The sequence below is a fragment of the Oncorhynchus gorbuscha genome, unplaced genomic scaffold (assembly GCF_021184085.1).
Source record: "Oncorhynchus gorbuscha isolate QuinsamMale2020 ecotype Even-year unplaced genomic scaffold, OgorEven_v1.0 Un_scaffold_141:::fragment_3, whole genome shotgun sequence".
In the NCBI taxonomy this organism is placed as follows: domain Eukaryota; kingdom Metazoa; phylum Chordata; class Actinopteri; order Salmoniformes; family Salmonidae; genus Oncorhynchus; species Oncorhynchus gorbuscha.
The window spans coordinates 223,475-234,993 of record NW_025744684.1 but is presented as its reverse complement, the minus strand read 5'-3'; positions in this window follow the sequence as shown (position 1 = coordinate 234,993).

Sequence of the window (11,519 nt, the reverse complement as noted above, 5' to 3'; positions counted from 1 at the left end):
CCATATACCACACCCCCCCCGTCATGCGTTATTGCTTAATCACAGCAGTCAAACAAGTTATATCGATATCCATTGATGGAAAAGGATCTGGCGAGTTTAATGTCAAATTTTATTTTCCCTTGCTACATATTCAAATTAGTTTATCACGTCATTGATGGAAACCAAATTTCTAATGTCGTTACAAGTTACGCCGATATTTCTTCTTAATTGGCTCGATAAAATTGGTTTATTGTATACATGTGGCAACTCCAATTGCTGTGAACCAAAAAAATGTGGGCTAGTTTTCAGGTCTTTTGGGTGGGCTTTGAGTGGTCTTTGTGCTAGACATTTTAGTTAGACCTGGCAACCCTGACTCGTAGTCAAGTTTCTTCTCGGTGTAAGTGTGTGTGATGTATGAAGTGACTAACCCAAGTGAAAGTATAGCAGGCTACTAAAGTAGGCTACTAAAGTTTGAAGCTCCATAATATTTTCCCGCTCTCTGGAGGCATGATATTGCAGCAGCTAGTGTGGGCGTGTGCCTCATGATAGTAAAAACAGCAAAAACAAACATGTCTGGTTGTGGACCGCAGCTCAGAGAAATACTTCCCCTTCACACTCACACACAGGCTGTTTCTATATAAACAAACCTCAGTAGGAATGGTTACTAAATTACCCTAAAATAAGACCTGATCCAAGGTTAGTGTCCTCTCACAGTGTGTCAGGACTGTGGAACACCACCCAGAGTATCAGAGCCCCAGAGATCCTATTAAACATGTATCTCTATAGTGAGAGCAGTGGGGTATATGGAAAGTTGTGCCCATGCCATGTCAATGCTCACTCCTTGACTCTAATGTAGTAAGGCAGGGACGACAGTAGAAGAGACAGGCCAGGAGAATGGTACTGGCAGGAGTAGGCCTGGAGCACAGCAGGCAGGAGTCAAAGACTTGAGACAGGCCAGGAGAATGGTACTGGCAGGAGTAGGCCTGGAGCACAGCAGGCAGGAGTCAAAGACTTGAGACAGGCCAGGAGAATGGTACTGGCAGGAGTAGGCCTGGAGCACAGCAGGCAGGAGTCAAAGACTTGAGACAGGCCAGGAGAATGGTACTGGCAGGAGTAGGCCTGGAGCACAGCAGGCAGGAGTCAAAGACTTGAGACAGGCCAGGAGAATGGTACTGGCAGGAGTAGGCCTGTAGCACAGCAGGCAGGAGTCAAAGACTTGAGACAGGCCAGGAGAATGGTACTGGCAGGAGTAGGCCTGGAGCACAGCAGGCAGGAGTCAAAGACTTGAGACAGGCCAGGAGAATGGTACTGGCAGGAGTAGGCCTGGAGCACAGCAGGCAGGAGTCAAAGACTTGAGACAGGCCAGGAGAATGGTACTAGCAGGAGTAGGCCTGGAGCACAGCAGGCAGGAGTCAAAGACTTGAGACAGGCCAGGAGAATGGTACTGGCAGGAGTAGGCCTGGAGCACAGCAGGCAGGAGTCAAAGACTTGAGACAGGCCAGGAGAATGGTACTGGCAGGAGTAGGCCTGGAGCACAGCAGGCAGGAGTCAGGAGTCAAAGACTTGAGACAGGCCAGGAGAATGGTACTGGCAGGAGTAGGCCTGGAGCACAGCAGGCAGGAGTCAGGAGTCAAAGACTAGACAGTTATATTTGAAAACTGGAACCGGTTAAATGTGATAAATCTTTGCCACAATACACAATAAATATCTGACCGGACGTTAGTAAGGAGTCCACCTCTCCTTACACAGCAGATGTATGGAATAGTGATTTAAGTCACAGTTGCCTAGCAATGTGGCAGGATCAGATAAACATAACATCACAAATCCAGGGTGGGTAAAGGCTTTTTCTTTGGTTTCACATGTTCTTCATAAAAAACACATCCTTCCTGTGTAGAGCAGTTATTGTAAACTAACGAAGAAGAACATGATCAGTCTTACACCATCCCAGGGCTGCCAACTCTCATGCATCCCATATGAAGATGTGGCTGCAGTGAGGATGGTTGGCTGTTTGTCATTTTATGTCCAGAACCGATTAAGTATTCAGAGTCCACACCCCTTCCTGTTCTTGGATGTCCATAAGGAGTCTGGCAGATAAATGTACGGTGAGGTCATAACTCTGAAGCAAAAACACTGCCTCAGCTCAGGGAAACAGGCAGAAAATTCCCCTTCACTCACATACAGGCCATTTCCATAACAACAGGCAGAGCAGGTGGAGGGAGAGCAGAGATAAAAACAAGCAGCTGTGTACTCTGTACTCGGTCTCTGGGGCTTCCCCTGGTGGTGCTAGCTGCCAGAGGACCAGGCCATTCCTCTGCTCTCTGACATCACATGCCTCTGCAAGAATTCATCTAATAGACATTTTTGTTGTGTTTAATAGCCAAATCCAAAAAGAAACCCTTTTAACAGAAATGTTGCTGATGATGAACAAAGGCCCATTTCCCTTCACACACTTTGTTAATGTAAAGACAGTCATGAGGTCATATTCCAAATACCTAACATTGACTGTTATACTGACATGATTATTTTTAGATTTGTTATTTCACCTTTATTTAACCAGGTAGGCCAGTTGAGAACAAGTTCTCATTTACAACTGACTCCATAATAACAATGACTGTCATACTGACGTTGACCCCATAATAACCTTGACTGTCATACTGACATTGACCCCATAATAACCGTGACTGTCATAATGACATTGACTTCATTATAACCTTGACTGTCATACTGACATTGACTTCATAATAACATTGACTGTCATACTAACTTTGACTGTCATACTGACATTGAGCCCATAATAACCTTGACTGTCATACTGACATTGACTTCATACTAACTTTGACTGTAATGCTGACATTTACTGAACACGTAGCAATTTCTTTCTATTAATGATTGTAAAAAAATCTCATGTCTTGAGTTTGATTGTGGCTCTATCTTGCTCTGCCATAAATTAACTATTTCAGGTGTGTGTGTTTTAAATGGGAGGGGCAACAATGAGTATCTCAAACATTCTTAAGAGGTACCACTGTTTCTCCTCTGTGTTAGTCAGACCATGTGAATAATTGTATTGTTTACCCCTTTTCTCCCCAATTTTGTGATATCCAATTGGCAGTTACAGTCCTGTCCCATCGCTGCAACTACCGTATGGACTCGGGAGAGGCGAAGGTCGAGAGTCTCTTGGCAGTTACAGTCTTGTCCCATCGCTGCAACTACCGTACGGACTCGGGAGAGGCGAAGGTCGAGAGTCTCTTGGCAGTTACAGTCTTGTCCCATCGCGACAACTCCCGTACGGACTCGGGAGAGGCGACGGTCGAGAGTCTCTTGGCAGTTACAGTCCTGTCCCATCGCTGCAACTCCCGTACGGACTCGGGAGAGGCGACGGTCGAGAGTCTCTTGGACCTCTGAAACATGACCCTGCCAAGCCGCACTGCTCACTTAACCCGGAAGCCAGCCACACCAATGTGAGGAAACACCGTACAACTGGCGACCGTGTCAGTGTTCATGCGCCCGTTCCAAATCAAATCAAATTTTATTTGTCACACACACATGGTTAGCAGATGTTAATGCGAGTGTAGCGAAATTCTTGTGCTTCTAGTTCCGACAATGCAGTAATAACCAACGAGTAATCTAACCTAACAATTTCACAACAACTACCTTATACACACAAGTGTAAAGGTATGAAGAATATGTATATAAAATATATGAATGAGGGATGGTACAGAACGACATAGGCAAGATACAGTAGATGGTATCGAGTACAGTATATACATACAGTGCCTCGCGAAAGTATTCGGACCCCTTGAACTTTGCGACCTTTTGCCACATTTCAGGCTTCAAACATAAAGATATAAAACTGTATTTTTTGTGAAGAATCAACAACAAGTGGGACACAATCATGAAGTGGAACAACATTTATTGGATATTTCAAACTTTTTCAACAAATCAAAAACTGAAAAATTGGGCGTGCAAAATTATTCAGCCCCTTAAGTTAATACTTTGTAGCGCCACCTTTTGCTGCGATTACAGCTGTAAGTCGCTTGGGGTATGTCTCTATCATTTTTGCACATCGAGAGACTTTTTCCCAATCCTCCTTGCAAAACAGCTCGAGCTCAGTGAGGTTGGATGGAGAGCATTTGTGAACAGCAGTTTTCAGTTCTTTCCACAGATTCTCGATTAGATTCAGGTCTGGACTTTGACTTGGCCATTCTAACACCTGGATATGTTTATTTTTGAACCATTCCATTGTAGATTTTGCTTTATGTTTTGGATCATTGTCTTGTTGGAAGACAAATCTCCGTCCCAGTCTCAGGTCTTTTGCAGACTCCATCAGGTTTTCTTCCAGAATGGTCCTGTATTTGGCTCCATCCATCTTCCCATCAATTTTAACCATCTTCTCTGTCCCTGCTGAAGAAAAGCAGGCCCAAACCATGATGCTACCACCACCATGTTTGACAGTGGGGATGGTGTGTTCAGGGTGATGAGCTGTGTTGCTTTTACGCCAAACATAACTGTCAGGACCCGGTTACGAACCCGGGTCTCCAGAGTGAGAAACAGTCACTAAACCAACTGAACCACGAATAGTCAGCAGAACCCAGAAGATGAGGCAGACACAGCAGTACTTGAGACGGTGTATTTAATGAAGTAAAAAGTGAAGTTCTTCAGGAAAACATGTAACTCCACAACCTCAAAAGAAATTCCACAAGAACAAAGGCAATCCTCCAAGACAAAAAGGCAAATCCACAAGGTGGAAGGCACAGCACAAAAAGCCTCAAAAGGTACTCAAAAACAAACAAACAAACAAGAACAAAAAAACAGAACTCCACAAGAGAGTCCACTGGGATCAACAAGAGCTCTCAGAGTACTAGGGCTGGGTGCTAACATACAAACACAGAGCAAAGAACTGAGTAAAACAAAGGGTTTAAATACAATCAGGGGAAACGAGGCACAGGTGCAAATAATAATGGGGATCAAGGGAAGACAAAAGGTCAAAAGGCACAATGGGGGCATCTAGTGACCAAAAACCGGAACAACCCTGGCCAAATCCTGACAATAACGTTTTGCATTGTTGCCAAAAAAGTTCAATTTTGGTTTCATCTGACCAGAGCACCTTCTTCCACATGTTTGGTGTGTCTCCCAGGTGGCTTGTGACAAACTTTAAACGACACTTTTTATGGATATCTTTAAGAAATGGCTTTCTTCTTGCCACTCTTCCATAAAGGCCAGATTTGTGCAATATAAGACTGATTGTTGTCCTATGGACAGAGTCTCCCACCTCAGCTGTAGATCTCTGCAGTTCATCCAGAGTGATCATGGGCCTCTTGGCTGCATCTCTGATCAGTCTTCTCCTTGTATGAGCTGAAAGTTTAGAGGGACGGCCAGGTCTTGGTAGATTTGCAGTGGTCTGATACTCCTTCCATTTCAATATTATCGCTTGCATAGTGCTCCTTGGGATGTTAAAAGCTTGGGAAATCTTTTTGTATCCAAATCCGGCTTTAAACTTCTTCACAACAGTATCTCGGACCTGCCTGGTGTGTTCCTTGTTCTTCATGATGCTCTCTGCGCTTTTAACGGACCTCTGAGACTATCACAGTGCAGGTGCATTTATACAGAGACTTGATTACACACAGGTGGATTGTATTTATCATCATTAGTCATTTAGGTCAACATTGGATCATTCAGAGATCCTCACTGAACTTCTGGAGAGAGTTTGCTGCACTGAAAGTAAAGGGGCTGAATAATTTTGCACGCCCAATTTTTCAGTTTTTGATTTGTTAAAAAAGTTTGAAATATCCAATAAATGTTGTTCCACTTCATGATTGTGTCCCACTTGTTGTTGATTCTTCACAAAAAAATACAGTTTTATATCTTTATGTTTGAAGCCTGAAATGTGGCAAAAGGTAGCAAAGTTCAAGGGGGCTGAATACTTTTGCAAGGCACTGTATGAGATGAGTAATGTAGGGTATGTAAACATATACAAGTGGCATTGTTTAAAGTGGCTAGTGATACATGTATTATTTGGGGCGGCAGGGTAGCCTAATGGTTAGAGTGTTGGACTAGTAACCGGAAGGTTGCAAGTTCAAATACCCGAGCTGACAAGGTACAAATCTGTCGTTCTGCCCCTGAACAGGCAGTTAACCCACTGTTCCTAGGCCGTCATTGAAAATAAGAATTTGTTCTTAACTGACTTGCCTAGTTAAATAAAGGTAAAGTAAAAACATAAAGATGGCAGTATATGGTATAGAGTACAGTATATACTGCATATGAGATGAGTAATGTAGGGTATGTAAACATTATATTAAGTGGCATTGTTTAAAGTGGCTAGTGATACATTTTTTTACATCCATTTTTCCATTATTAAAGTGGCTGGAGTTGAGTCAGTATGTTGGCAGCAGCCTCTCAATGTTAGTGGTGGCTGTTTAACAGTCTGATGGCCTTGAGATAGAAGCTGTTTTTCAGTCTCTCCGTCCCTGCTTTGATGCACCTGTACTGACCTCGCCTACTGGATGATAGCGGGGTGAACAGGCAGTGGCTCGGGTGGTTGTTGTCCTTGATGATCTTTATGGCCTTCCTGTGACATTTCCCCCGGTGATGCGTTGTGCAGGCCTCACTAGGCTCTGGAGAGCCTTATGGTTGTGGGTGGAGCAGTTGCCGTGCCAGGCGGTGATACAGCCCGACAGGATGCTCTCGATTGTGCATCTGTAAAAGTTTGTGAGTGCTTTTGGTGACAAGTCGAATTTCTTCAGCCACCTGAGGTTGAAGAGGCGCTGCTGCGCCTTCTTCACCACGTTGTCTGTGTGGGTGGACCAATTCAGTTGTCCGTGATGTGAACGCTGAGGAACTTAAAACTTACTACTGTCCCGTCGATGTGGATAGTGGGGTGCTCACTCTGCTGTTTCCTGAAGTCCACGATCATCTCCTTTGTTTTATTGACGTTGAGTGTGAGGTTATTTTCCTGACACCACACTCCGAGGGCCCTCACCTCCTCCCTGTAGGCCGTCTCATCGTTGTTGGTAATCAAGCCTACCACTGTAGTGTCGTCTGCAAACTTGATGATTGAGTTGGAGGCGTGCATGGCCACGCAACCGTGGGTGAACAAGGAGTACAGGAGAGGGCTCAGAACGCACCCTTGTGGGGCCCTAGTGATGAGGATCAGCGGGTGGAGATGTTGTTACCTACCCTCACCACCTGAGGGTGGCACGTCAGGAAGTCCAGTACCCAGTTGCACAGGGCGGGGTCGAGACCCAGGGTCTCGAGCTTGATGACAAGTTTGGAGGGTATTATTGTGTTAAATGCTGAGCTATAGTCGATGAACAGCATTCTCACATAGGTATTCCTCTTGTCCAGATGGGATAGTGTGCAGTGTGGTTGCGGTTGCATCGTCTGTGGACCTATTGGGGCGGTAAGCAAATTGGTGTGGGTCTAGGGTAGTCGTTTAGCTCAGTTACCTTAGCTTTCTTGGGAACAGGAACAATGGTGGCCCTCTTTAAGCATGTGGGAAGAGCAGACTGGGATAAGGCTTGATTGAAAATATCCGTAAACACACCAGCCAGCTGGTCTGCGCATGCTCTGAGGACACGGCTGGGGATGCCGTTTCCCCACAGGAGTCGCTAGAGTGCGATGGGACAAGGACAAAACCCTCATCTAACCTGGATGATGATAGGCCAGTTGTGCGCCGCTTCATGGGTCTCCTGGTCGAACCCGGATCTGTAGTGACGCCTGTAGCACTAGTCACTAATAATGTTTACAGATTTTTGCTTTACTCATCTCATATTTATGTACTATATTCTTTTCTACTGTATTTTAATCTATGCCACTCCGACATTGCTCATCCTAATACTTATATATTCCTTAATTCCATTATTTTACTCTTAGGTTGTGTGTATTATGTATGTTGTGAATTGTTAGATATTACTGCACAGTTGGAACTAGGAACACAAGCATTTTGTTACACCCACAATAACATCTGCTAAACATGTGTTTGTGACAAATAACATTTGATTTGATGCAGTGCCTTAGACCGCTGAGCCACTCGGGAGGCCACCATGTGAATCATACACAGTTTGGACTACTCTACGTCTATGAGGATCAGTGCCACCATGTGAATCATAGACAGTTTGAACTACTCTACGTCTATGAGGATCAGTGCCACCATGTGAATCATACAGTTTGGACAACTCTACGTCTATGAGGATCAGTGCCACCATGTGAATCATAGACAGTTTGAACTACTCTACGTCTATGAGGATCAGTGCCACCATGTGAATCATACAGTTTGGACTACTCTACGTCTATGAGGATCAGTGCCACCATGTGAATCATACAGTTTGGACTACTCTACGTCTATGAGGATCAGTGCCACCATGTGAATCATACACAGTTTGGACAACTCTACGTCTATGAGGATCAATGCAACCATGTGAATCATACAGTTTGGACTACTCTACGTCTATGAGGATCAGTGCCACCATGTGAATCATACAGTTTGGACAACCTCTACGTCTATGAGGATCAGTGCCACCATGTGAATCATACAGTTTGGACTGCCACCATGTGAATCATACAGTTTGGACTACTCTACGTCTATGAGGATCAGTGCCACCATGTGAATCATACACAGTTTGGACTACTCTACGTCTATGAGGATCAGTGCCACCATGTGAATCATACAGTTTGGACAACTCTACGCGTATGAGGATCAATGCCACCATGTGAATCATACAGTTTGGACTACTCTACGTCTATGAGGGTCAGGGCCACCATGTGAATCATACAGTTTGGACTACTCTACGTCTATGAGGATCAGGGCCACCATGTGAATCATACACAGTTTGAGGATAGGGCCACCATGTGAATCATACGTTTGGACTATGAGGATCAGTGCCACCATGTGAATCATACACAGTTTGGACTACTCTATGTCTATGAGGATCAGGGCCACCATGTGAATCATACACAGTTTGGACTACTCTACGTCTATGAGGATCAGTGCCACCATGTGAATCATACAGTTTGGACAACTCTACGTCTATGAGGATCAGTGCCACCATGTGAATCATACAGTTTGGACTACTCTATGTCTATGAGGATCAGGGCCACCATGTGAATCATACACAGTTTGGACTACTCTACGTCTATGAGGATCAGGGCCACCATGTGAATCATACAGTTTGGACAACTCTACGTCTATGAGGATCAGTGCCACCATGTGAATCATACAGTTTGGACAACTCTACGCGTATGAGGATCAATGCCACCATGTGAATCATACAGTTTGGACTACTCTACATCTATGAGTATCAGTGCCACCCATGCAGGAAATAAGGTGTATGTCTTTCTCTGGGACTAATGTTGGTCTACCCACCATGATATGGTATACTGTATTTGGTATATACTGAGTGTACAAAACACTAGGAACAACTTCCTCATATAGAGCTGCACCCCCCCTTTTGCCCTCAGAACAACCTCAATTTGTTGGGGCATGGACTCTACAGGGTGTCGAATTCGCTCCACAGGGTTGCTGGTCCATGCTGACTCCAATGCTTCCCATAGTTGTTTCAAGTTGGCTGGATGTCCTTTGGGTGATGGACCATTCTTGATACACAGGAAACTGTTGAGCATGAAAAACCCAGCAGCGTTGCAGCTCTTGACACACTCAAACCAGTGATCCTGGCACCTATTACCATACTCCATTCAAAGGCACTTAAATCACCTTCTGAATGGCACATATACACAATCCATGTCTCAATTAGCCTACACAATCCATGTCTCAATTAGCCTACACAATCCATGTCTCAATTAGCCTACACAATCCATGTCTCAATTAGCCTACACAATCCATGTCTCAATTAGCCTACACAATCCACGTCTCAATTAGCCTACACAATCCATGTCTCAATTAGCCTACACAATCCATGTCTCAATTAGCCTACACAATCCATGTCTCAATTGTCTCAAGGCTTAAAAATCCTTCTTTAACCTCTCTCTGATTGAAGTGGATTTAACAAGTGACATCAATACAGGATCATATCTTTCAGCTGGTCAGTCCATGTCATGGAAAGAGCAGGTGGTCTTAATGTGTTGTACTCTCAGTGTATATATTATACCCGCTGATACATGAAACCAAAACTATCTTATGTCTGAAATCATTAATAATGGACTACAAATAAGGAGCTAACCAGAAGATTATTGAAGCCCCAGGAACCTAAATGACCTGTGCCACTAACGTACTACAGAGCAGAACTCACTGTAATAATGAATCTTTACCGCCACCTAGTGGAAAGGTGAGATGTTTTAGTGCTGTGGTTCTCAAACTTTTTCGGTTACACTACCACCAACTACATGTTGCTCTTCCCAGAGTACTTTGGTTACACTACCACCAACTACATGTTGCTCTTCCCAGAGTACCTTGGTTACCCTACCACCAACTACGTGTTGCTCTTCCCGGAATACCTTGGTTACACTACCACCAACTACATGTTGCTCTTCCCAGAGTACCTTGGTTACACTACCACCAACTACATGTTGCTCTTCCCAGAGTACCTTGGTTACCCTACCACCAACTACGTGTTGCTCTTCCCAGAGTACCTTGGTTACACTACCACCAACTACGTGTTGCTCTTCCCAGAGTACCTTGGTTACACTACCACCAACTACATGTTGCTCTTCCCAGAGTACCTTGGTTACACTACCACCAACTACATGTTGCTCTTCCCAGAGTACCTTTGTTACACTACCACCAACTACGTGTTGCTCTTCCCAGAGTACCTTTGTTACACTACCACCAACTACGTGTTGCTCTTCCCAGAGTACCTTTGTTACACTACCACCAACTACATGTTGCTCTGCCCAGAGTACCTTTGTTACACTACCACCAACTACATGTTGCTCTTCCCAGAGTACCTTGGTTACACTACCACCAACTACGTGTTGCTCTTCCCAGAGTACCTTTGTTACACTACCACCAACTACGTGTTGCTCTTCCCAGAGTACCTTTGTTACACTACCACCAACTACATGTTGCTCTTCCCAGAGTACCTTGGTTACACTACCACCAACTACGTGTTGCTCTTCCCAGAGTACCTTGGTTACACTACCACCAACTACATGTTGCTCTGCCCAGAGTACCTTGGTTACACTACCACCAACTACATGTTGCTCTTCCCAGAGTTCCTTGGTTACCCTACCACCAACTACGTGTTGCTCTTCCCAGAGTACCTTGGTTACACTACACCAACTACATGTTGCTCTTCCCAGAGTACCTTTGTTACACTACCACCAACTACATGTTGCTCTTCCCAGAGTACCTTGGCTACACTACCACCAACTACATGTTGCTCTTCCCAGAGTACCTTGGTTACACTACCACCAACTACATGTTGCTCTTCCCAGAGTACCTTGGTTACACTACCACCAACTACGTGTTGCTCTTCCCAGAGTTCCTTGGTTACCCTACCACCAACTACGTGTTGCTCTTCCCAGAGTACCTTGGTTACACTACACCAACTACATGTTGCTCTTCCCAGAGTACCTTTGTTACACTACCA